This window comes from Parasteatoda tepidariorum, chromosome 2, assembly GCF_982258835.1.
Source record: "Parasteatoda tepidariorum strain Cologne lab strain chromosome 2, Ptep-v5.0, whole genome shotgun sequence".
In the NCBI taxonomy this organism is placed as follows: Eukaryota; Metazoa; Arthropoda; class Arachnida; order Araneae; family Theridiidae; genus Parasteatoda; species Parasteatoda tepidariorum.
This window is the reverse complement of record NC_141756.1, coordinates 21281049-21308541: the sequence shown is the minus strand read 5'-3', so window position 1 is coordinate 21308541 and position 27493 is coordinate 21281049. Positions and strand designations below refer to the sequence as shown.

Genomic DNA, 27493 nt, shown 5'->3' with positions numbered 1-27493 from the left:
GCTATAAAGTTTAAATGGTAGACTATTAGTTTTCCCCCCCAGATATATGAATGAGTTATTTGTTCAAAATATAATTTGAAGATTATATTTCAGCTTAGTATAAGTTTAAAGTATTATTTGAAATAAATTTTTCATTAATAATTCAACATTATGAAATATCATTCCCTCGCTCGCAACCCTTACCAGTTACAAATGCAAAAAATTTTAATGCTTTGTCGTTCAACATTAATACCTGTAATGCTGTTACTATGAATAAAATTGTTCTAAGTTTCTGGTCTTTAAATAGGTTTCATATTGAGCAAGAAATTTGAAACTCATATTTTATATTCCCTCACTCATAATGAATGATTCAAAATATTTCAAACCTAAGTAACTATTATTTGTATAAAAACGGTGCACATGTTCTGCAAAACCAACTCAAAAACTAATATCAGTAAATTGGGACAAGTTTTTTAGTGCATAAAAATGAAAAAGCAAATTGGAAGTTTTAAAATATCCTATAGTGAGATACATATTATTTTAATTTATTTATGGGGAAAAAAAACTTCAGAAGCAACTAATGCTATTCAACACTTAATGCAAGGTTACACTCTTTTGACGTCGATTACTAGATAATTTTTTTAAAACGCACTGTTTTTTATTTCCCATCATGGTAATAGTTTAAGAAAATATTTTAATGTATTCACAGGAATAAACTTCATAAGCAAAAAATGTTTATTTCCACATTCCCTAACTGAATGACATTCTTGAGACGCCTTTAAAAACATAAGAATCAATTACAAGTTAAAAAAGATATTCATAAGCAATTTTATTTTAAATTACTAAACCTAATTAAACTACTAATTACTTCCTAAAACAATAATTTTTACACTTAAGAAATCTCTGACATAAATCTTTATCGATGTTATCTTATCACTATTTGAAAATAGCGTATATGTACTGAGATTTACTAGTTCAATCACAAATCTTCAGTGTTAATAGTGTAAGATTATTAATTTTGCGCAATCAAACCTATCATTTTTATTTATTGTAATACAGCTGTATTATCTCATGTGTATAATTAAGAGAAAAAGTTTAACTAAATTACTCCAGACTAGGTTAAGCTGTAATATCCATATGCCTACATTAATATATATGAAAATTAAACCTTTCCATTTTGAATATCAAACCTAAACAATTTGTTTATTTCTGTTCATGTACTTATTAAATGAGGGAGCATTAAAGTTCCCATTCTTGCAGTCCTTGTGCTGAAATATTTAAGAAATTATTTTACTTTTTTAATCATTTATTTTATTAATGTTTTTTATTTTATTGTTTATTTTAACATGTGTTAATTTATTTTTTATAAGTTTATTTCAATGTTAACTCAATTCATTAAATATTTGAGAAATGTCTCAAGATTCTATTTCATTTCTTATATGCTTATTTGAATGTTTACTAAATTCAGTTTAACTTAAAAAACTATTGAGAAAGAAAAAAAGGTTGCAAGAAAAAAAATCAGATTTTTTACACATATTTATGAATACAAATGTAATTGTTAGTTGCAGCAATTGGTAAAATACCATAAATAAATAAATGTGGGGTTTATTTAAGAATTAAAATAAAATGAGAAATCAATTAAAAAAATTTTTATTTCTAAAAGCATTTGCAAAACATTTTTAGCACAAAATGGTATAAAAGACAGATATAAAAACCCTCTATAATATATACCTAGAACAAAATAACTTTGTATCTGCTGTATAATAGAAGAAAGTTCCAAAGAAAATCTCAGACTCTACACAACACTTTTTCCAAGAATCTGAAACAAAAATCGTGCACTAACTTAAATTACAGTACATTTTAAAAATAAAATCACTTTGAAAACATCATAGCAACTGAATTTTTGATGAAAATTTTTCTACAAATTATGTATTAGATAAAACTATAGTTGGGGTTACGACAAAACCTTAAGTCAGAAGGTTAGCTTAATATCTAGGCTTTTTCAATAATAAAAAGTAAATTAAATCAACAGAAAACTTGCCCAGGAATAAAAAAAGTTTTTCAGAAATATTCTAAATATATATATGTATATACAAAGGAATTAATATAAGGAACGATTTAGAGATAGATATTTCAGATTTTAGTCTTCCATTTATGTGCATTATAAAATTACGGAAATGAAGCTTCAGAAAATGTAAAGCCTGTTTTAAATTATAGATAAACGCACAAATAAAGGGAATTCCTAAAAGCATGTCAAATCATTCCTTGGAATGTAAAAGCACATATTAAACATTCACAGCACAAGATAATTCTACTATATTTTACAATAAATTAATTCGACTTTAATTAAAAAAAAATCCTTTATTCCTTTCATTAAAAATCCTTTAATTAAAAAAAAACAACAACATCAGTTTGTATCTTAATTATACTTTTTGCATTTAATTATATGAAAAAAACTTTTAACACACATTTCCTAAGTACAGATTACATAATTTAATGATTTTATTGGGTATACATAATTGTTTATTAGAATTAATAAATTAAAAGTAGACAAATAAATTATTCCAATAACGAACAAACAATTACAATGTGCATGCACATTTCATTAATATATGTTAATACATATAATATTATCTTCCATCTTCACTACAAAATCATCTTTACTAGTTTATTTGTATCATAATCTGTTAACAAAATTTAGAGTACTGAAATATTTTTTACTTATACATTCTTATGGGAATATGTATAGTTTCTGATTTATATTTATTAGAGAAATAGTAAATTTTAAAGCACAACTTAATTTCATAATTTAAAAAGAAAAAAAATATTTGAAACTTAATTTTAATGTATAAAATTTGCAAACTTCTCCCTGTAGGTTTAAGCTATAGCTCCTTGATAAACTCTGGATAGTACTGAAATCAACAGATATAGAACCGTCCGAAAAATCAGAGGTCTAAATACTGAAATATCAGATATCTGAAAATACTTATTGGTCGCCAAGACCATGGAACCAAGTTATAAGCTACAATAATACACCTAGGTGAAAAAAATAAATATCTAGGTCATAATAATAACAATACATCCAGTAGTATACTGAAATCATTAACAATAACACAAAAAATTAAAATGATAACATTATGACTAAAACAATGATAAGTATCTTAATAGGGGAAAAATATCATTCGGTACCAAAGATATTGACAGATGTTAAAATAACATAAATTATTAAGGTTGGAAAGCCTAGAAATTTATGATTAAATATTATATTATATATCATAAAAAAATTTTACTTTAAAGAAATCATTAGGCGTGTCAATTTAAACTAAATGAAAACTATCTAAGTAAAAAAAATATCTGAATGACAAACTTTTAATAATAAATTCTGATATTTTATAACTTGAGGGATAAGCAATAATCATTTTAAATATTAATGAAAAAAAACTTATAATTTAATTACCTCTTATGACTAAAACCAACCATTGCTCCTTCCATCTCCACCTGCATCTGAAAGGTAAACAAAACAAAAAAAAAAGGATTTAATGCTTATTATTGCACGCTAAATAATAATAATGCTCTTTTAAATATATATATTTTATTATAATAAACATTCTATTCTGATTATTAATAATAAAACAGTCTTCTGTTTAAATAACATAGTTCTGAACCAAAACAACTGGTTTTATCAGTTGCTGAAGTAATTTTTTTGTTTTTATAACAAAACTCCCATATATATCAAAATTAATGACGCGAACAAAATTTATAAGAGCAATTTAAATTTTAATATATATAATTATTCATGTAGCCTACATTAGTGCTATATCTACAGTAACTTCTCTTCCTGTTAGTAGTTTTATCTCTTTTCTAATGCATATAAACTTAAATTTAACAATTTGCACATGGATGTGCACAACAAAATTAAGCAATCTAAAAATTTACATATTGCAATTTAAAACTTTACGTTTTGGGGACATAACAGAAAAACGTAACAGCACAGCATTATTCAAACCTTTGAATACTGCATTACAGACACGTGTAACATTTAAGCAATGAATGCAGGGAAAAACTAATGGCACACACTATAGCGATATATATGGGGTATTAGATAAACAGTCAAAGCAAAACAATTAATTAAAACAGAAAATATATTAGAAATTTATTAGTTGTAATCACAAACAAAAGTTTAATGAAAATGATAAATTACTTACTTCACTGCATTATTAATTCACAGTTTCGCGTTCTCCAGTTTCAACGGAAAATAACAAATAATGATGGTTGTAAAGCTTTGCAGATTCCCGCCACAGCACAGGGTCACAAGACAGTACATGGCATGTTGCGCACGCACAATTTTATTCTGACGTCATTGCTTAGAATCACGTATTCCCGAGAAAGAGGGAAAAAGTTGCATATTCCCCGTCTTAAGGATTGGGAACATTACGGTTTGGAATCGTGCGACCGGGTTGCCTCTTCATTCGAACTATATTTCTCGGTTCTTTTTTTGAAGCTCTATCGCCAAGGAAATTTTTAAAAAAAAAGCCATAGTTTAAGCGCCCTATACTTAGTGCAATATATATAATCTTACCATGCAGAATTATCAGCGCTTTAGAACAGACAAATAACTTAAATATTTTAATAATTATTAAACTTTTTTAAAAATCGCCAATTTGACAAAATTTTTCCACCCAGATGAAAATGATCAAAATCACTGCCTTAATTCTGAGTTTTTGCAAATGTTTATGAGCCCAAGTAATGCAGCAGTTATAAAAATAGCATATGATTCGCAAAAAAGCATCATTTCATATTACGACGCAGCTTTCGAAAAACAGACTTAAACAGAAAAAATTTATTTTTACATGTCCGAAGTCAGGGGTCCGTTTAGAAGAAATTTGGGTCCATTAACGGACCTTCACAAAATATCTTTTCATAAAAACGGACCCTTCACAAAGTATTTTAACTTTAAAACGGACCCTTCACAAAATAATTGATCCTTTAATCGGACCTTTCAAAAATTTGTTTAGCTTCATTATTATTTTGTTAATCAATAAACCCTTCCCAGGAAGGGGGGGGGGGAAGGAAAGACAGATGTAAACGAACTAAATTTTGTGTTCGGCAGACGCTTCTTCCTTTATTCGTCCGAAATGAATATTCTGCGTTCAGCAGTATAGGCTAAATACCAATATTTGTATGTTGCATCTCTAATTTAGTAGCTGCCAGCTGCTTATTTTATAAAATTTATTTTTTTTAATTATAATTTTACAGTGTTGAGCATAATCTTGAATGTCTTTACAATTGAAAAGCTCTTTGAAAAAGTTTTTTTGCAATAACGGACTCTATTTGCACAAATTCACAAAAGCGGTTCCTGGTTGAAAGAATGTGACTTGACGTTTATTTTATATTCACAAATTACGAGTAATTTTTTCACAATTTTACAAAAACGGAACTTTCACAAAATGTCTGGACAGACCCCTGGAAGTTAAAAACTTGAACAGCTTAATGATTCCAGATTTAGAGCTTAATCAAATACATTAATCGAGTGGTTCTAGCAATAAATTAAATTACGAAAACATATATAGAAAAATTTTTTTGCTTAATAAACATACCCTTTTGTCTATGAATTTGTATTGTTTGCCTCTTATGTTAACTGTGCTCAGTAATTGCTTCACACACAGTATGCAAATTGCACTTCTAGTAGGTGTGTAATAATTCAGAAAAGGGCTCAAGAAACACCTTTTCTCTTCTCATCAACATGTGAGGGTGCAAATTATTATAATTAAGCGCTCTGTCTTGGCGATAAGCTTCTACCTGAATCTATCGAAACATATAACGTTAATTTATGCTAGGATTAAATTCGAGATATACTGGAGTCAGGATATTCACAACTAAAATAAAACATATTTACTGGTAGCATTTAGGCATTGTGTGCTTCACTTAATCTTAAAATATCAGTGTTGGGTCACCAACACTGATTCTTAAAATATGATGATTTAGGAAATATGATCATGAAAGTTTAGTAAAGAAAGAAAGTAGTAAGAAGATTAAGTAAGTAAGGACTGGACAAATGTATACGGGGGCAAGTGTCTTTTAATTCTCATGGGGGGGGGGGCATCAAACATACACCGGGCAAATGGATTGCTGAGCAGTGGCACTTGGTTGTATATAAAACTTAGCTAGGGAGCTTTCAAACTTATTTTAAATTTGAATGCCCTTTGTCATCTAAAACGGACGAAAAAAAAGTTGTTTATACTTTTAAAAATCGTTTTTATTTTAAAATTACAAAAGCAAAAAAAAAAAAAAAAAAAAAAAAATTTACAATGAATAAAAATTTACTATAAACTGAGAATAGCAGAATTGACAAACAATAGACGAACATTAATTGACATATCCCCAGTACTACACCCTTGTTTCAGGCGAACTGCCTTTTTTTTTATTTCAGAAAATGTCTTACTGGATGATTGAAAGAGGAGGAATAGTCACAAAGGTTGCTTTGAGCGCAGTTGACCAACCCTACGCAAGAGGGGATAAGATGTAGAAGCGCAATCCACCAGGTTTTAGAAAACCATTAGCGCAATTCGATATCATCGACGAGGGTCAAGCGCAACCAGAAAGACTTAGATCCAATAATAAACTCAGATGAAAGGTAAAAAAATTGAATCCTTTAATGTCAATTCTACTTTTTAAGTATTTTGCAATATCTCCAGAATTTTTAAAGCGAATCAAAAACTTTTTGCATACAATTTTAAAACTCGATCAATAATGGTACCTCCAAGCAAAATTTAGAAAAAATGTTAATCACTTGTGGGTATTTCACCATATCTCCAGATACCCTCAAAATAAATACAAAACTTTTTGCAAGCAATTGTAAGACTCGTCTGTCCAAAGATGATATCAGGCAAATTTTTAATTTTTATTTACAATTTAATTTAATAATGGCCGAAAGAACTGTGCAAATTTTTAAGTAATTTTACTAGGAGCGGGGAAAAAAACGGTATTAACATTTTTTAATGCAACCGTTCGCGCAAATTAATCAGCAAATTTAAGGTATATAAACCTTAAACCATTAGGATCGCATCTCCATACGTTAAAGATCTAATCATAAGATCAAAAGTTATTAAGGTGATGATTTTTATATTTTGCGCACTGTAAAAAATGTCCAAAATTGAATAAAACTAAACACCCTATAAATTTTGATCTAAAGATTGGACTCTCCCGTTCTAAAATACTATCTTAATTGCCCAAGGTTTAGACCTTAAATATTATATTCATGGTTAGGAACTGCTAGCGTTATTTTAGTTTGCATAATCGAACGTAAATCTAAACTTTCTTAGAATAAACATACTTCCTTTTGACTGAATTTGAATTTTAAAAAAACTACAAAAACCATAGTGAAACTCCATAATTCAAATATAATTGCAAGAACAAAACTTTTTATAACAATTTTTATTTTAATTAATAATGATCATAAGGGTAATGGGTGTTAAAAAAAATCTGCCAACACAAAATGTGTATTCATTCAGATATTTTTTTCCCTTTCATTTCAGCATAAATTTTTAATTATCTTCCTCATTTACCAATAGGAAGAAGCTTTTAATTATAATTAAATATGATATTTTATTCTTCTCTGTACTATAATACACAGTTAAGAACTTTAAACAATTAATGCAAAAAAAAAAAAAATTAAAAAATAAATAAGGAGAAATAAACTAATTTGATACGCATTTTTTAATTCATGTTGCTTCTGCTTCATTATCAAAATCATAACAAGGCACAAAATGGTTGTAATCAACAACAAAAAATAAAATCTTACTAATTAAGAAATTTCTAAAGATCAACTTTCAATAGCTTTCAGAGAATACCTGTATGCCATCAAAAACAAAACACTTCAATTATTTGTTAATTTATTTTATAAACTTAGAAAAAAATAATTTGTAATCTAAATTCCTTTAGTGACAAAGCTAATGAGTTGTTTTGTTTTTACTTTCATTACAGCATATACATTGAAACTAATAAAGCAATTAAGAGATAATGAGTGATAATTCTACATTATTACAGTTTTGCTGTTATTGTTTCAATTCGGACAAAAAGTATCGTATGATTTATGTCTTAAAACTTTAAAATTTTTATTTGAAGATGTATAAAATTCTCATAATTGAACAGGACCAATATGAAACATAATCTAAATTCTTACAGTTAATCTTCAAGCAAAAAGTGAAGAAAAAAAATCTATTTATGGATTAGTTGAATGTCTTAAAATAAAATGAACTTAAATTTTAAAAACATAAGTTACTCTTATTAATGAACATGGCTAGATTTAAGACAAAATTTAAATTTTTACATTTTCATTATTAACTATTGTCTATTTATTAGTTATTAAATGTTTAATCTGAGCCAAAAAGAAAACAAAAATTAATCTGTCCTGTCTTGTTTGTATATAAATGAAAAACTTGTACTGAATGTCTTAAAAATTTTAAAACCATGAGTAATTTATCATGAATAAAAAGTAAAACACGTATAAATGGACCTGATAAATGACAAGGAAGAAACGTTAGGAAAAGGAATTCAAAAAATGTCTCTCAATATTCCAATATCAATATTAAACAGATCATCAACCAAATAAACCATAACTCTGTTTTGTTACATAGAACATAGCATTTGTTATTAAACTGAATATTGAAATTATATTTCTAAATACAAGGTGCTCTGTAAAGATGTTCCCTAACATATATTCTTAAAACCATTTTTAAAAAAATTCAAACATGAAAGTACGCACATCGGGGGTCAAAAATTATTTAGGCAAAGAAAAAAAAGCAATGCAAATCTGTCAAATCACAGTTTAGGACGTCCTAAACTTGTTTTGGACAGAACACGCAGGTTTTACTGTCTTAAAATGTCCTAAACAGACTAAAACTGTCTTAAAGTGTAGTAAAAGGTAATTAATAAGGTACAATCTGTCATTAGTAAAAGGTAAAAATTCTACATGTGTAATTATTGTTCATACAATAATTACAGATATTAATAAATATTTGATACTTTTTATACAATTTGCTTTAACTTATTAAAGGAAAATAATATAATATAATAGGAAAAGATTTCTAACTTTTGAAGCTCCACAATTCATTGGACAACAAAAGTGAATACCTTATCCTTTAAATATAAATAAATATGCTTTTAATACTGTTAAATTATGTTTTTGCATAAGGATAAATAAAACAATATTAAAAATAATAATAAACTTTTTTAATAAAATGAAAACTTGTCTTCATTTTGTTTCTTGTACAAAAATTAATCTTTTTTTTTTTTGCACAATTTTTTTTTGATTTGTGACATAATTTGAATAAAAGGGTTTTGGGCAGGACTTTTTAAACTGTGTAATCCATTTTTTCCTAAAACTTACCAACTCTGAGCAGATGTAATGAACAACAAGAGAGATTTTATAGAAACAAGGCTACAATTATTAGAAACCTTCAAGTTTCCTTACCAAGGAACTGAGGGGAATTAATTATTGACTATGTCAATAAAACCTGCTTTGATGTTAATTAATTACATCCATATTCCGCCTCTGTAATTTGCCCGATTTTTTTTTCTCTCACTTAAATATTAATCTGTGATTCATTAATGTGTATACTTTTATGCTTTGAACTTCAAGGTTTCTAAAAATGTAAACTAAGCTTGGTCACATCAGATCACCTTGGAACATTGATGATATGCTGCAATCTTATGATATTTGAATATAAGAGAGCTAAAAAATTTCCCAACTTAAAATTTAAGAAAAAAAAAGACAAAAACAATAAATATGTAACAGAAATTACCAAATAAATATGAATTTCAAACAATATCTCCAAAGAAGGCAATGATTTTTTATTCACATAGCAACAAGCTAGTTTTGTTCTAGTTATACAATAGTGAAACAGTACTCCACAGCAAAATCTTTATATAAATTTGAATAAGGAGCTCAACAGTGAAAGGGTTAAATGATGAATGGTCAACCTATAACCCACTAAGATTTATTTAAAATGTATTTAAAAAAATTTAAGAAAATTTGATTTTAAGAGTCTAATCAAATTTTTTAAATTTCATACTCGTGCCACACGTTACTGAATATAACACTACCAGAAAGTGGCTCTGCTGATAATTGTTTAACAACATAAGACAGTGTAGATATTTAGGTTGGGTTTTAGGTTCAATGGTTAGAGTTCAATTTCTATTATGAACATAATAAAATCAAAATATCAATAAACTCCTAAAAAAATAAAACTTTGTTAGACTCTACAAGAACTAATTGTAATGTACTTGACATGTAATAAGATCTATAAATTCGAAAACCTAAAAAATTATTGGAACTAAATGCTGGAGGAAAAAATTGCCTTAGAATAAAATAATTTTTTATTCATTAATTTTTAAATTAACTTTTTTGTGAAATTGTCACATTTACCACTTTTAGAACTGATAATTATTATGAATTGGAAATCAAAAATTGAAGATGAAATAAATTTGAAAATGTTAACCATTTTAACCCTTTACCGTATTGAAATTTGAAGAGATAAATACATAAATTTTAAATATTTTTAATAAGGGCTTGAGGTTATTTGAGTTACATTTAACAGTAAAAAAAAAAAAAAAAAAAAAGATGGTTTATTTACCACAATATCTAATGCTGCTGTAGTATCAGCGATATTGAATCATAACTATCTCTGTCATTTATTTTATAGAATGACAAACATTTCAGGAGAGAACTTCAAAGAATAGATAAAATCTAATTGAGTTAAAATAGAGAATGAATTGCATCAAATTCAATGATAAATAAGAATGATGCATTTATTGAAAGGTAGTGGTAATCAATGGAAAGACTCAGCATGTTTTTGAGTTCAATAACATCCATTAAAAAATCTTTCACAAGAAAATAAACAATTTCATTTTTACTATCTGGGTGTTAATGCAGTTTAGTCATGACTTGGTGATAAACAAACTGATAAACAAGCACAAATATCAGAGAGCAGGTGGTTATTCATACTGTGTAAATATTAGATTATATACCAACTGCTGAATCAAATTTTAATAATAAAAAAAGTGAAGATTAGCTCTAAAGAAGAAAAATAACCATCGCAACTCTCTAAATCTACTATAGCGGGAATCATTAAAAAATAACAAAAATTACTCAAAACCAGGGAGACAACTCAAAAACCAGGGGATAAATTTTGCAAAATATGTTATGATAGATTTATTTCATAACAAATACAATATTACATATTTAAGAAAATAAAACAAAATCTTTCATAAACTACATTTTGCACATAAAAAAAAGCAAACAAAACAAACAGGACCTGTCCACACTTAATGAAACCTTTTGGGACTAGTTGTAAATTAAATTATAAAAACGTTGATAAATTATTAATATATGTATGTATGAACAATAATACAGGCAAAAGAATAACAATTTATAATTAAGGATGTTACTAATTTAAGAAGTAAGCATAATTTTGGCTAAAATTTCCTGAAAAAAAAACATTAAACAATTATTTACGTACATGCTACAACTGTAACACGTAAATTAAACTACTTTTTTTATAAACACAAAACAAAATGTACTTTCTAAAAAAATATCATTACATAAATAAAAATTTTTGAATTAACACAACTAACAGAAAAGTAGAGTATATTTTAAGACATATTTTGTTATTCTACCCCCCACCCCCCTATCCTTTGCAACAAACTCTAACCATATTATATTTTCTAATTAGAAAAATCCCCAAACCTAAGAAATTAGAGTAGAAAAATTAATAACTTATATAATTAATAACCAATCAAGTCAATTTTTTTTTAATATTAACAGTTGCTATATTTGAGATTAAATTCATTTCTTAATTTATTAAATAGAAAGGAAATAACTCAAGTTATTTGAAATCAAACAATAAAATGTTCAAAAAAAATTTCTTTTTATATAAGATAACTGATAAACTATGTTGATCATGATTTTGCCAAATAGTGTATGAACATTTGAACTATATATTCCTTTTAAAGCAATATATATGGTTAAAATGTGGTTGAATCGCATAGTGAATTTGTCAGCACAATAAATTAAAGATGTCAAAATAATTAACAAAAAGGAGAGTTATTTACAAAATAATTTCTAAAAATTGCATCTATGTTTTATTTATCGATTTATGACGATTCAGTCTCCTTATGCTGCATTAAAAAGTATATAACTAGTTAAAAACAAATTATTAATAACACTTGTTTTCTACAGGGCTTTAAATTAAAATCATAACCCCTAAAATGTGCGGCTCGATCTACAGAAACAATGTAAAACACAATACAACATGAAGATACAACAGTCTCTAATTAAAAGCATCGTACGATTTACATAATAAAACAAGATACGTCATATGATAATGAATAAAAAAAAATGTTTAAGCTGAAAAGAGATAAAAAATCTGGCCTTAGTGCTTCTTAATGTAATGTTATGCAGCTGATTTGGTGTTCCTAGAATTAACATAAACACTGCGAGAGAAAAAATCATTATAATCAATAAAAGTTCGCATGATATCTATCCCATTTCAAGACAGAATAAATTGCATTGTGCCGGTATGACACCGAAGAAAACAATAAGATAACCTACTGACAAGATAACTTACCTTTAACCTTGTTTACTTTCTAAATTTGGTCATCCGATTTTGATCACAGTTTATAATTATTGAAACAATACACACACACCCAACACCATAAACTTGCCAAATTAGAAACTGTAATCAAAGCAATATATTGAGAATGACTAATAAGTTGAATAACCAACTCGAGCTGTCAATATCCGTTTGCTTTTCTAACACACGAACCAATGGAGACGAATTTCAATAACAAGACAGGACTCTTGCTATGAAAATATGGCTTCCATAAAGAGTGCAGGGTTGTTCTAATTGAAGTAGATTGAAATACCGCCAAGGATCTCTTTAGTCGCCAAGAGCAGGATATCGAACACAGATCGAATAAACTATACTTCCTTCTTTTTCGACTTCCGCCACAGTAGCTTTCATTTTTTTTTTTTTTTTTAGGCCTGTCAGAATTTTAGATATACGCCAAGAATAAATTTAATAATCCTAAACTTATTCATATCTGTTTATTTATGTTGTTAACAAATATGTTTTTAAATATTTCATGCATAATAAAACCAAAAAATTAACTCATAAAAATTTTAAAATGCGTACAATTTTATTTTAATTAATTATAAATATTTTTTATTCGCATAGACATAAAGCTTAAAAATTTTGGATCGATACAAAAACTGATTTGAATATGCCTTAAATATTCATTTCTTATTATTTCTGTCAAATAAATTAAAAATATGTTTATTATTACTACAGATAAATATAGAACTTAAAATTAAATACATATATACAATAAAATACAAACATTTAAAATAGTAAAACAGAAATGATTTCTTTAATGAAAAAACTTAGCATAAAATGTTTTGAATTTATTCAAATATGGAAATGAATAAACTAAAAAATAATTTTCTGATTATTTATGTTGTTAAATAAATTATAATATGTTTATTTTTATTTTTTATAAAATATCAAACAATAAAATAAAATAAAGAAAGTAAAAATCGAGCAAAATAGAAGTTCATTTACGTTATGGACTTTTCTAAATAAAATTTGAATTAAAAATACAGGGATTTTTAATTTATAATATGAAATGAATATTTATTTTTGAATTTCGCTTTATTAAGATTACTTCAAAGGTAATTTTAATTTACTATTTGTATTAATTTTAACTGAGAATTTTCGTTTTTTGCATATAAATAAAGAAAATTAAAAAATTTGATAAAAAAAAACTTTTTTGTTTCTATTAAATAAAAAAGAGTGGAATATATATATATTTTTAATAAACATTATAACCAATATTTCTTCGACTGAATGATTTTTGAAACAACTTGTTGATTGTAACTAAATAACTATCAGTGTTATAATTAGTAACTTGAATATAACTAACTTTTATTCTAAACACAGCTTAAAATACGTATTTAAGAAAATGGACACAAATGCGCCTTTTCAAAGTTAAACCCAAGCAGTGGGGGGAAAAAAGTATTTTTATTCAGAGAAAGTACGTTATTCGCGTCTGATTTCGTAATTTAAAATATCGGCTGCACTTATTAATTAGTATATTTGAGGTCACCCCCTTGAGCCACTAAAATTGAGTCCTAGAACGTGAATATCCGATTATTAGATCAAAAATAATTCTGGGTGATCCATTTTTTTTTTGCGCACTGTTCATTGTTAGAAATTTCTCGGAAAAAGTGGTTAAATAAAACTTTCTTTGCTATTTCACCATATTCAGACAAAACAGTCAAATAACCGTAAATAAGATGGTATACAGACTGTTAATTGTGAGAAAAACCGTTTATTAACTGCTTTTATTTAATACGGTTTAAAGTTATCCAACTAAGTTATCCAACCATTTAGTTCTTGGCAACTGCGTACATATTATAGCCAAAAGGGCTAATCTGTCAGTTTCATGACCGACTGAACTGGGGTTCGAATCCCAGCTTTGACACCACAATATTTCTGCATTCCCTTTAACACATGAAGAGTTTCTAGTATCCTGCACTCTCCAATGCCAATTATCTCACAAAATCTTGTTAAATATCCAGTTAAATATTTTTTTTCATGATTTTGAAACCATGCTAATTGTAATTGGTTAAGAAACCGTAAAGGTAAAAAATGTTCTTAACCGTTAACTCCACAGTTAAGCAGATGGACCGACTGCTGTCAGTTATTTTATCGTAATTTAAGAATGAAGGTTCTAACATTGTAACGAGTGCAAGTAATCCGATAGTGGGATGATTTTCCAAATCAACATTAAAATGCTAGTACTCATAACAATGTGCTTAAAACGAATTTAAAATGACTAGCTTTAGTCTGCTGCGAATTCGAAAATAATTTTTTCCTTCTATTTAAATGAGCCGTATTACTCAAAAGAGAGAAAAACAAAAGAAAATTTTTTGTGTATAAAAAATAATAGATAAACAGGTTCCTAATCTTTATTCAAAAAAGTGAAAAATGAATATAATTTTACTCTATTCTCTTTTTTTCTTTTTTTTAAAGCAAACGTGTGGGCATTAGTCAAATTGCCTTCTTTCTCAAAAAATTTAAACTGCTACTTTAGAAATACTGCTATACACTTCAAAAATAATAATATTGTACTTGTTTATCTCAAACCTCGTTATCTCGAAAACCTCTTTATCTCGAAATTTCTAAAATTCCCTACGTTTACTGTCAAAAATCAATATATTTTCCATGTTTAGGTCGAATTTTTTCTTGAAAACCTCCGTTTCTCGAATTTCTAATAATAGAACACAAATGTCAAAACTTTCTTTATCAATAGAACTCGTAGACAGAGATGAATTTCGCGAATCCACCGGAAGTAGGGATGAACAGGTTGGGGGTGTTTCTTGGGATTTCAATCACTATCCCCGCACTTCCTTAACTTTGCTAGAAAGGAATACGATGATTCTGGCAGTAAGTGAGGGGTTAATGAGCAGTGACCATCAGGGGTTAGCTTTTCAAAATAAATAAGAAAGTTAAGAATGGAAATTCATTTTGACCTCAAAATTGCAACCAATGACTCAAAGGATAATTAAGAGTTTTAAAGTGAACTATAGAAAACAGTTGGTATGCAAACTTGTAGATGCCATCGATGCAAAAAATTAGTAGCTATAAGAATTACTGTTTTGCCTGGAGATATGTGTCTCTAAAAACTATCCAAAATGGTTTCAAAAAGCTGGTTTTAAGAATAGCTGTGAAGATGATGAATAAGGGGTTGAAGGCATCAGTAAAGAAGAAGAAAATGTTAACGCTGGAAATGCAGTGCCAGATTTGTCAGAATGGAATGCAATAAAATCTGTATTTAAAGTTGACCTTAATTTTGAAGATTTTTACAAGTCGACAACTGCCTGGCATTGACAGATGAAAAAATTATAGATAATGTCAAAGGAATATCAGATGAAGAAGCCGAAGATCATATTGATGAATCAAAAGTGAATGCAAAAGAAGTAGAAAAAGCTGTAGAATTCTTATAAACTGCTCTTGAATCCCAGGAAAATGTTGGCCATGAGGAATTTGCGATCTTTCTAACCTCAAAGGAATAATCGAAACAAATAAGGTTATACGTCAAAAATCTTGGAAATTTTTTTTTTTCAGTGTTAAATGTATGTTAAAAAAAACTATTAAGTGAATAGATGTATGTGGTATAATTAGTTTAAAGAAATGTCTATATTTTTCTACTAAAAACAACTAAAGCACTTTTAACAGAATTTCTTAATTAAATTTAATTTTTTTAAAGTACCTGTATAACTCGAAGCCTCTTTATCTCGAATTTTTCGCCTTTCCCGTGAAATTCGAGATAAACAGGTTCGACTGATAATAATAATAATAATAAAATTAAAAATAACGATTTTTTGTTGACCCCACATCTTTCATCGCCTTATTTCTCATCTTGCCGCTTAATATTGAATCAACATTGAAGAAAATGAATCGATCTCTTTTTTGTAACAATAAAATTTTAATACTTTTCGAGATGTAATTTAAATTTTTAATCGCTTGGATGATCTCATTACCTCCTCCCAACCTCTGCATGTCACATTGTATCATTTTTTTTCTTCAAATATCTTTTCAAATATCTAAATAGAGATGTATTAGTGACAGTTTATATAGGGCTACTAACAGCGTCGAACAGGTCTTAAAACCAGAATTAAAAATGCAAGATGGATAGAATAATCGAAAGATGATCAAGTAATGTTCACATACTGTAATGATCACATGCGTCAAAGTAAAACCGTGAAGCAAACTTTTTAAAAAATTATTAAAGTTTAATTTTTTTTATGAAATAAAATAAAATAGCTATTTATCTTAAAAATAGCTATTAATAATATAACCGCGAATGCATTCTTTTACGTTTCGTCTTTAACAGTATCAAATAAAGATAAATAAAAACTTTACTCCCTTTTCTTACAATTAATTTTTCATAAAGTTCGGGTTATTTTACTTATCTGAGAAAAAAAAAGGAAAATATAATAGCTAAAATTATTATAAGTATTTCACATTTACAAGGTTTATTTAAGCGCACTTCTCAAAAGGGGAAACAATTTACGTTAACCCTTTGACGCAGAATTTTTATTTGACATATTTTTCATACTTTTTTTATTATTTTGCCCTAATTTAGGTCAAAATAAGTGAAAAATATTACATTTAGAATGTTAATAATTTATGCTCATGAAATATTGCAAAAAACATCGGTGTCTTTTTCTGCATGAAAGGTAAAATCTTCCAAACAACAAATTTTCAAATTCGTACTTATTTGCAGATATATTTACTATAAGAGAAACTGTTATTCGTCGTAGAAATTTCTTTCATTTGAGAAATTAATGATTGATAAATGTTTAAATATAAATTTTAAAAAAATTATTTTCAAACTACATTTTTATTAATTTAATATTTTAATACAAATATAATAATTATGATAATCTAACAATTTTTTAGTAACTATTAGACCGTTTTTAATAATTTAAAAATACCAAAATATATTTCTCCTTGTAATTAGAGCGTCAAAAAAAAAGGGGGGGGGGACACCAGTGTCCCATCTGCGTCAAATGGTCAACAACAGCTAATTCTAAATTCTATTACTATTTACGTCATATGCATTAAATTTTCACTTCAAATGCAAACTTTTTCTAATTAAATAAAATCAAAACTAATATTTTTTTCATAGAATCGTCAGGTCATTCTAAATAAAAAATTTATGAGAAAAACAGAGTTGCTTACGTTCTATTTTTTTGAACATTTTGAACAATCCTATGCATCACGTGTAAACAAATGGCATTTTAATAAAGAAATATTCAATCAACACCTTTAAAAAAATATTTATTTTTTTGCTATGAGAAAAAAATAATTTTTTAGGTATTGATTAAAAATGCTTGCAATAATTTATGTTAAGTCGTAGTGGCTCAGGGTTAAGAGCTTTCGCCTTCCGATGAGTAGGCCTAGGTTCGAATCCCAGCGGTGGTTGGTTATTATGAATTATGCTCTCGGATCGCGCTAACCAGTGCCGACGTAAAATATCCTCAATGGTAGACGATTAATGGAATAGAATCCCCTCACCATAGGGCTAACTGAAGCGAATTTTGTGGTTTTCCTCTTCATATAACTCCCAAATTTCTTCAAAAAGTCTTCTAGTTTGGTTCAATACTTGATCCAAGAGTTCCCTTGTCTTCTGGGTTGCGTTCAAAATGACAAGGGTACGGCATTGACAGTCGTAAACTCAAAATTGGGTCGGCTGTTCAACGCCAGTTATAATATATAACATTATTTATGTTAATTCCCTTAATTTGACAGAATTATAAATTTAATTTAAACTTTTAACTGCGAGTTAATTAAAGCTTAATTAATTGTTGTAAGAGCTTAAAGTTTAGATTTGTCTTATGCTCTCATCTTTTGAGAACTGCCCTTTTGAAGAACTGCAAATGTTAAAATTTCCAATTACTTGTTATATCTCATATTTTCGAAATGTCAAGAGAAAAGATTAATGCTTCTAAATATGCTTTTCCCCGCTCACTAAAATAAATTAATTTTGAGAGACTTCTACTTTTAATTTCTTTATTTTTTTCTGATTTTTCATAAATAATGAATCGACATTTTTTTTTTTAAATTTAGTATAGGAATCTCTAGTTTTTCCCTATTTCAAATTTTTTTTTTAAACGTCAAAAACTGCAAACCCATCAAAGAAATATAATTAAAAAAACTTCTTTACGCGAACTAAACAACATTTACTGCTTACTTAATTAGTATGGAAACCTTTACTTTTTAATTTTTCCAGATTTCAAACAAAAAGGAAATAATTACAAACAATTTTAATTAATTATTTTGTTATTTCGAAAAATAACAGCAACTTCCTTTTAACGCATATACCTCATCAATTTGTAAAAGACATTTTTTTTAATGTTTTAAAATAGAAAATAAGGTCATTTTTTTTTAAAACTGGAACAAAAATAAGAGTATGGAGGTGCGTCCATATAATTTAGATTTTAGACTTTTTTTCCGCTATTCTGACATTGTATGATCGTAAAATAATAATTACTTTGCAATATACGAAATATTTGTTTAACTTAAAAATTAATTTAAGCGCTCGCTTTATGAATAAAATAAAAATTAAAAATGGAAATTTTCTTTGTATAAAATGATTTAAACGTTAAAATAATTATCAATTATAATTAAGTGAAATGCTTCGGGTAAAATACTATTGAGCAATTTTTTTTTTCAAAGGTGACATTTCTGCTTCAAATTGTTCCTTAATTATTGTTTCCTGATAAATACACCACTACTGAATGCTTTCTAGGTTGCAGGTGCTCCATAGGTCTGAAATTTCCCCTGCACAGTTGGAAACTTTCGTAAAAAATGGTTAAATAGCAATTTTATTGATATTTTACCTTATCCAAGCAAAACAGTCAAATAACAATAAATAAGATGGCATTCAAACTTTTAACTGGGCGTTCATTAATTGCTTATACGGTTAAACAACCAGAATTTTATCGTACCAACTAAATTCACCTCATAAAACCACTTTGATCCTTGCTTATGCATACATATTATAACCGAGAGGGCTAATCTGACGGTTAAATCTGACGACAGAACGGGGGTTCGACCCCAACGTTGACACCAAAATATTACCTCCTTTCCTTTTAACACATACAAAGTTTCTAGCGTCATGCTTTCCCCAATTTGTGACCCTAGGCAGTTAGAATATGTTTATAGATGGCAGCACCAAAAAGTTGCTAAATTATCTCCAATGTCGAGTTAAATTTATTTTTTGCTGCTTTGCAACCACGCTAGTTCCAAATGGTTAAAAACCGTATAGTTTTGCATTTATAGTTTTTTAACCTTAGTAGTTACAAACGGTTTCAAGACAGTAAAGGTTTGAAAAAAAAACTGTCTTTTACCGTAAACTTTACGGTTAATTGTATGGACGGACTATTGCCGGTTATTTCAGCATAATTTGAGAATGGAAATTCTAACTGTGTACATGCATACGTTCTAACTGTTTAACAACAAAGAAGCACCTTTAAGTCGTGGGAGTTTTCACAAAACACCTCTCCTCAACAATTTCAAAATAACTCGAGGCCTTCAAACATTTAACTGACATTCAACACTTAAAATACAGCAAACAAACTGCACATAACATAAATTAAAAAAAATTCTTTCTTTTAAAACTATGCTCTTGATGACGTTTGATATGTCAACCTTTTTTGTGTCGTTAATACTACAAACTATTAAACAAAACTAACGGTCACCGCCAGTTACATGACAAAAAAATAGAACAAATGGAGATTAAAAAAAAAATTGTCTGCAAGTCTCACCAATCGCTTTTATTTTTAATTTACTGCTTTTTTTTAAACAAATATTTAGTTATCTATGATAATGAACTTGAACTAGATGTTATTCTAAAAGTTACTCCATTCAACGCTTACGTCTTATGGTCTTTCTTAATTTTAGAAATGAAAGAACAATGTTTAACATATTTTGGGAAATACTAGAAAAGAAAACCTTTGCTTTATTAATATCAGCGGTTTATTTCTTTTTAACGTTTAAAGAAACTTGATTGCAATTCATTTTAAATTTTTAATTTAAATGAATGGAGATTTTAGTAACGTCTTGGGCCATTCGTTCTCTCACAAATGAGCAATGAGGTTACAGCAATGAAGCATACAAGTCTGTTATGATGAGACTGTTCATCTCGGTTCGCAGTTGCTGTAAAAACATTTTAAATCGACTAAACTTGAAAGCTATCCAACTCGCCATTCCAAGTTATCCCTGAAATGCTCTTTCGGTGACAAATCTGGGTATCATGCAGACCAGGGAAGGGTGGTAGTGTAGCGGAGGTATTCCTGTGACTTCTCTGCTGTGCGTGACTGAGTTTTGTATTATTTTATTCCGTAACCGTCATTGAACAGCCGACCCAATTCTGAGTTTATGATTATGAATTCTCAGCTTTGTAATTTGGAACCCAACCCAGAAGACAAGGGAACTGCTGGATCTAGTACTGAAGCAAACTAGCCTTCGTGATGGACTTTTTTGAGGGAACGAACACGCATTTTCTTTACATGGAGAGGAAAACCACGAATATGTCCTACGGTTATCCTGACGGCTACGGGAATAAACCCCTTAATCAGTCTACCACTGAGGAAGCTTTAAGTCGGCACTGTGACCGGTGCGAGCTAACTGTGGAATTCATATTTACCAGCCCTCGCTGGGACTCGGTTCACCTCGTTGGGAGGCGACTACTCAATGCAATAAAATACCACAGCTCCAGCTATAGACATTGAAAAATATCTCCTGGTTGCCTATGGCATGAGTGGTATCACATAGGGCTAAGATGTCATGAACGTAACGCTGGACCATCATGACGCCGTCGATCCATATTGGGGGGCATCATGCGTCACATGCGTTGGCAGTTTAAACCATCGTATCAGTTAAATAAGCTGTATGCAAGTGTACAGAGTAGGCAGGATTGAGGCGTTCACCACGGGGCATCCACTCTGTTTCACGAGTGTCGCCACTGCTCAAATTAAATCATCGCAGACGACTTAGTTCTTTTCAGTTGCAGTCCCATACCGTCGAGAGCAACACCACTTCGAACGATGACAACAACGAGTGGGCGTCAATCCTACTTATGCTGCACAGCAGCACATCGCTTCTACAACTGATGCAATGGTATGGGATGCCACGGTATACGAAACACGATCACCTCTAATGCTGAACCGCGGCTCCATGACAGTTTAGCGGTACGTTTATGACGTCCTTCAGCCACATGTGTTGAAGGAGCATCAGGAGCTATTTTTCAATAAGACAATGCACGGTCACACATTACAAGGGTATCGCCTGAATGCTTCTGCCACATTACCACCCTTCCCTGATCTACCCTAACTCACAAGGAAATTGTGTGCCTCAATGCCCGACCGTATTGCGTTCTGCATTCGTGCTAGAAACGATCCATATATAATCTTTTTTTTCTTCTTTTGAAAAGCATCAAATTTTAAGGAAGAAAACAAAGAGGGATGAGAGACCACCACTGACATTGGCGAGCGACGCAAGCAATGAGCAGAATCTCCATGTAAATAAAAAAGAGTATATATATCTTACTAAAACAGCCAATTGAACTGTGTAGTAGTCAGGGAACTAACCTCGCATGAGAAAGGTCCCGTGTTTGAAACCCGAACAAGGCATGGATGCTCATTCTCTGTACTATCTGTACTTACTGTGTGGGAGCAACGTCGGCCCGCCTATTAGGGTGCCGCAGAAAGAGTGACCAACAAATCAGCCCTACTGATACCTGAATGACGAATGTCATTCGTGTGGGCACTTGAAAATTTTTTTTACTAAAACTATTAGCACAATTTTAATCCGAAAGCGGACTTATTTCACTTTCAAAAATAACGACACATATGATAGCATTTCTCTAAAGAACATATTACGTTCCCTCGTTTCATCATATCTTATATTTATTAGAAGAAATAGCGTGTTAAAATTGATCCAACAATTCTCATTTTTCCTGTACTTTAGAGATATACACCCTAAAAAAATATCAAAAACTTCTTTCACAAAGTTTTTTTTCCTTTAAAACAATGACTATATAATTTCTTTCATCTTTCAAAATTAAGTCTACAATAAAAACAATTGAATGAATAAAAAAAATCAAATGTTTACCAGATCAGGAAGAAAAATATTAATGTTACGACTTCATTAAAAAATGTGCCCAAATCTCGAGTAAATAATTAAAAGCAAACAAGCGGTGAATCAATATACAGATATCAATTAAGTAAACAGAGCTGAATAAACTATAATTTTCTTAAAAAAATACATTTTCCTTTATCTTATTATCCACGTAAAAAACTAAATGCATTATATTAATACTTTATGAGCCTTTTGAAATATTCCATCAAATATTCTTTCATTTTTTTTTTTATTCCTCTCTATTTACTTAGGAATATCGAGAGATAGGCTCTTTCGTAGCGTGTTGTTGTGCGCTGGGAATTTTCGCAACTTTTCAAGAAGATTTTATTCTTGATTCTATTTTATTTCCATTTCAAAAGGGGATAGTTCGGAATTCATTAAGTTGGGAGTTGCTATGACAACCGAACAGATATCGAATACATCCTACTTGCTTTTGTGAAATTCACTTTCCAATTCGAATGAAACATGGAAATAGGAAACTGAAAGCAAATACATTGCTAATTACTAAGATTTAAGTGACGCATCTTTGTTGGATTGGAATTTAGTATAGAATTAACCTTTAATGATGATTTAAATTATGTTTTTCACAATTTATTCATAATGATCCTTTTTGTTTTTGTAAAATTCGCTTTCCAATACAAATAAAGCATAGAAATAGGAAACTGAAAGCGGATACTTTGTTAATTACTAAGATTTTAAGTGACACATATCTTAGTTGGATCAGATTTTAATTTAAAATTAACCCTTAATAATGAATTTAATTACTTTTTGATCATTTACCCATAATGATCCTATTTGCTTTTGTAAAATTCACTTTCCAATACTAATAAAGTATAAAAATAGAAAATTTAAGGCTCATTCATTGCTTATTAGAAAGATTTAAGCGACACCCCTTTTTTAAATTCGACTTAAAATTCACTTTCCAATGCAAATGAAACATAGAAATAGAAAATTGAAGGAGAAAGCATTGTTAATTTTACTAAGATTTAAGGCATACATTTTTTAAAAATTAGAAAATTTAGAATGAACTCTAAATAATGATTTTAATTGCTTTTTGATAATTTATTGATTAGGATCCTATTTGCGTTTAAAATAATCAATGTTCAACTCAGTAACCTTGTAATTTTGAGCCTAATCCAGAAGATAAGGGAACTTCTGAAGCAAGCAATGAGACAAACTAGTCTTCATGGAGGACTTTTTGATGAAACTAACCCGCATTTACTTAAAGGAAAACTACAAAAAACCTTTTACGATTAGCCGAACGGCATGGGGATTTTTACCCACAATCCGTCAGCCACTGAGGATATTTTTACGTCAGCACTGGGATCGGAGAGAGCAGGAAGCAGAATTCATAGCAATCAACTATCGCTGGGATTCGAACCTGGTTCATCTCATTGGGAGGCGAACTCTCAATCCCCTGCCCTCAGGATTAAGTTTACTTAATTTTGAAATAATTTAGCTAGAATAATTCTATTCGCTTTTGTAAAATTCACTTTTCTATAAGAATAAATCATATAAATAATATAACTTTGATAACTACAAATATTTAAGTAACACATCTTTGGATTAAAATCTGATTCAAAATTAGCCTTCAGGATTGATTTAAAATAATTTTGCAATAATTTACCTAAAACGATCCTAATTGCTTTTGTAAAATTCAATATTAAAATCGGTAACATATCTCATTGTTTTGATTAATAATTTCATATAATTTATCCATCAATTAATGATCACTGCGATGTAATTTAGTAAACACCTATTACTTACTGGTAGACTTTCAAATGCGCATTTTAGGATAGATAGAACTTTTCTCTCTTTTGCCCGCACACCTGTCCCCAGTGGCGCAATTGGTTAGCGCGCGGTACTTATAATGCAGTGCTTGCGAGTAATGCCGAGGCTGTAAGTTCGAGCCTCACCTGGGGAAGTTGCATTTTATTTTATAATTTTGTTATTGCAAGGATTTAAGTGACACATTTTCAGGTTGTAATACTCTAATTCAGAATTAATCCTTAGGAATTATTTTGAATTTTTTTAAATAATTTATCTAGAATCTACTTGCTTTTATAAAATTCACTTTTCGATAAGAATAAATCATAGAAATTATAGAACTTTAAAACGATACATTGATAAATACAATAATTTAAGTAACACATCCTCGGATTAAAATATGATTTAGAATTAACCTTTAGGATTAATTTTAATTAATTTTGAAATAATTTGCTTAAAATGATCCTATTTGCTTTTGTAAAATTCACTGTCCTATAAAAGAATAAATCACAGATTTAATTCAGAATAAATCCTTAGGAATGATTTTTACTATTTTTTAAATAATTTATCTAGAATGATCTTAGAATAATCTTGGAATGGTCTTAGATATCTTAGGTTAGAATTGAAGTTCCGAATCAGTTACTATTCAATATTTTATTCGAATACATTTAGTTTATAATAATTTTTCCGGAATAACATGTTTGATATTTTTTATTACTCTTTCACCATTTTCAAACTATACAGTAACATTGGTCAGATTGAATTTGAATGAAAAACATGTTTATTGAAAAGTGATCGGAATTCTTCATTATTTTACGAGTTTACTATAAGTATGTTGTACAACGAGAATATTGGCGACAGCTCATGTTATTGATGTTCGAAAATTGCTATTCGAATTGCTCTTGTCTCTTTTTTTGCTGGTTTTGAAAAACTGTTTATATTTTACGTAATATTTTAATCATTTTTCACTACATTTCTAAAGGAATTCAGGTATACCAACTTCTCCGTTTTCCACGAAAAAATGTGTATGGTAGAAAATTAAAAGCTATAACTTGCAGAATTTGGATTCTTATACTCCGTTGCAAGTTAAGAAAAGATCATCGCGGTATAGGATTTAAGTAATTATCCGCTGCTGCAAATAGTTCTGTTATATTTCGTTACGAAATTATACAAGTATGCTTACAAAGCAATATGAAAAAGCTTTTAAAAGTTAAACACGCTAGACGTAAGTTTAATTCGTGATATCATTTGAGATAAATGTCATAGAATTATTTTAAAAAAAAGTAGTTTCGTAGTCTTACTGGAATCCTAGACTTAGCGATATAGTTCGATAAACAGAACATTCGTTCTTGAAAAAGAAACGACTGCATGACGTTACAAGAGCATTGGATTTGATTCGAACCACTAAAATGGCTTGTCTTATGCTGACATGCTCTTAACAAATCAAATGCGAGATAAAAAAAAGATTTCCACTTTTGTTTCGCTGTAGTTTGCTGTTGTTGTAGTTCATTTATGTCGCACTAGAGCCGCACAATGGGCTATTGACGACGGTCTGGGAAACATCCCTGAATATGATCCGAAGACATGTCATCGCAATTTTGATCTTCAGCAGAGGGGATGGTTCCCCCGCTTTGGTAGCCTCACGCCCTGCGCGCGAAGTCGAGCACTTTACGGTAGAACAGTTCAACGAGGACCGAAGCCGCGCACCCCCGGTCCCTACGCAGACTAATCAAAGTGGTCACACCCTCTTACTGACCGCAACCAGTGATGCTTAACTTCGGTGTTCTACTGGAAATCGTGTCTCTATGTTCAGTCTACTGCGGAAAAGTAGTAAAAGTCCAACGGTTAGAGTTTGAATGATTTTAAAAAGTTTTATAAATTTGGGTGATATTTTTAACACTATAATTTGGTCAAATGTCAAAATACAATAATGATCATTAAAATTATAAAAAAGATAAATAAAAGAATACATGATTTTTTTTAGCTCCAAATGGGTTTATTTCACTCTTAAAAATAACGGCACATATGCTTATCAGATGCGCCTTAGAATATATACTCTTTACTGTCGGAAATAGATAGAAAGATTATCTTTAGCGATAAAACTACATCTTGATTATTCAGAGAGTCGAGAAATATTTTTTTCAGTTGCCTCTTTTTGCTGACGAGATATTAAATGTAACTTTATTTTTATCACGTTTCTAAAACTTGATACATTGTATTTATTCTCTACACTTTTATAAAAGTCGGTGAGTTTTTTTATTCTGAACGCAGCTTGAAATACGTGTTTAAGGAAATTCACGTAATTCGGAATGAATGTTAGAGAAAATGAACACAGCTCAAAATGAGCACGTTTAAGAAAATACACGTAACTCGGAATGAATGTTAGAGAAAATGAGCACAGCTCAAAATGAGAGCGTTTAAGAAAATACACGTAATTCGGAATGAATGTTAGAGAAAATGAACACAGCTCAAAATGAGCACGTTTAATAAAATACAGGTAACTCGGAATGAATGTTAGAGAAAATGAGCACAGCTCAAAATGAGAGCGTTTAAGAAAATACACGTAATTCGGAACGAATGTTAGAGAAAATGAACACAGCTCAAAATGAGAGCGTTTAAGAAAATACACGTAACTCGGAATGAATGTTAGAGAAAATGATCTGAGCTCAAAATGAGCACGTTTAAGAAAATACAGGTAACTCGGAATGAATGTTAGAGAAAATGAACACAGCTCAAAATGAGCGCGTTTAAGAAAATACACGTAACTCGGAATGAATGTTAGAGATAATGAACACAGCTCAAAATGCGCGCGTTTAAGAAATGAACACAGCTCATAATGCGTATTTAAGAAAATGGACATAGCTCGGAATGAAATTTCAAGAAAATGAATGCAGAAAGAAAATGGATGTTTAAGAAAAAGAACATAATTTGAAATGAATTTTAAAAAAACGAACACAACTCAAAATTTGTGTTTAAGA

The 27493-nt window shown here is 29.2% G+C and overlaps 1 protein-coding gene and 1 long non-coding RNA gene across 5 annotated transcripts in view; both read right to left on the bottom strand.

The window, feature by feature from the left end:
- LOC107442412 (hexosaminidase D) overlaps nucleotides 1–12886 on the bottom strand; it is a 206672-nt gene extending 193786 nt beyond the window's left edge. The window contains exon 1 of the mRNA XM_043043133.3: nucleotides 12606–12886. The gene's annotated coding sequence lies outside the window, so the exon portion shown is untranslated. The remainder of the gene's footprint in view (nucleotides 1–12605) is intronic.
- On the bottom strand, nucleotides 1614–4275 carry LOC147814826 (uncharacterized). 4 transcript variants are annotated; one of them, XR_015431291.1, is made up of 5 exons: nucleotides 3938–4074; nucleotides 3787–3840; nucleotides 3437–3483; nucleotides 2970–3015; nucleotides 1614–1798 (listed from the first exon to the last, which is right to left on the bottom strand). It is a non-coding gene; the product is annotated as an uncharacterized LOC147814826 (long non-coding RNA). The 4 variants fall into 4 exon arrangements; XR_015431292.1 differs by lacking the exon at nucleotides 2970–3015 and having other exon boundaries at nucleotides 3938–4054; XR_015431293.1 differs by lacking the exons at nucleotides 2970–3015; nucleotides 3787–3840; nucleotides 3938–4074 and adding an exon at nucleotides 4185–4274.
- Nucleotides 12887–27493: the final 14607 nt, after the last annotated feature.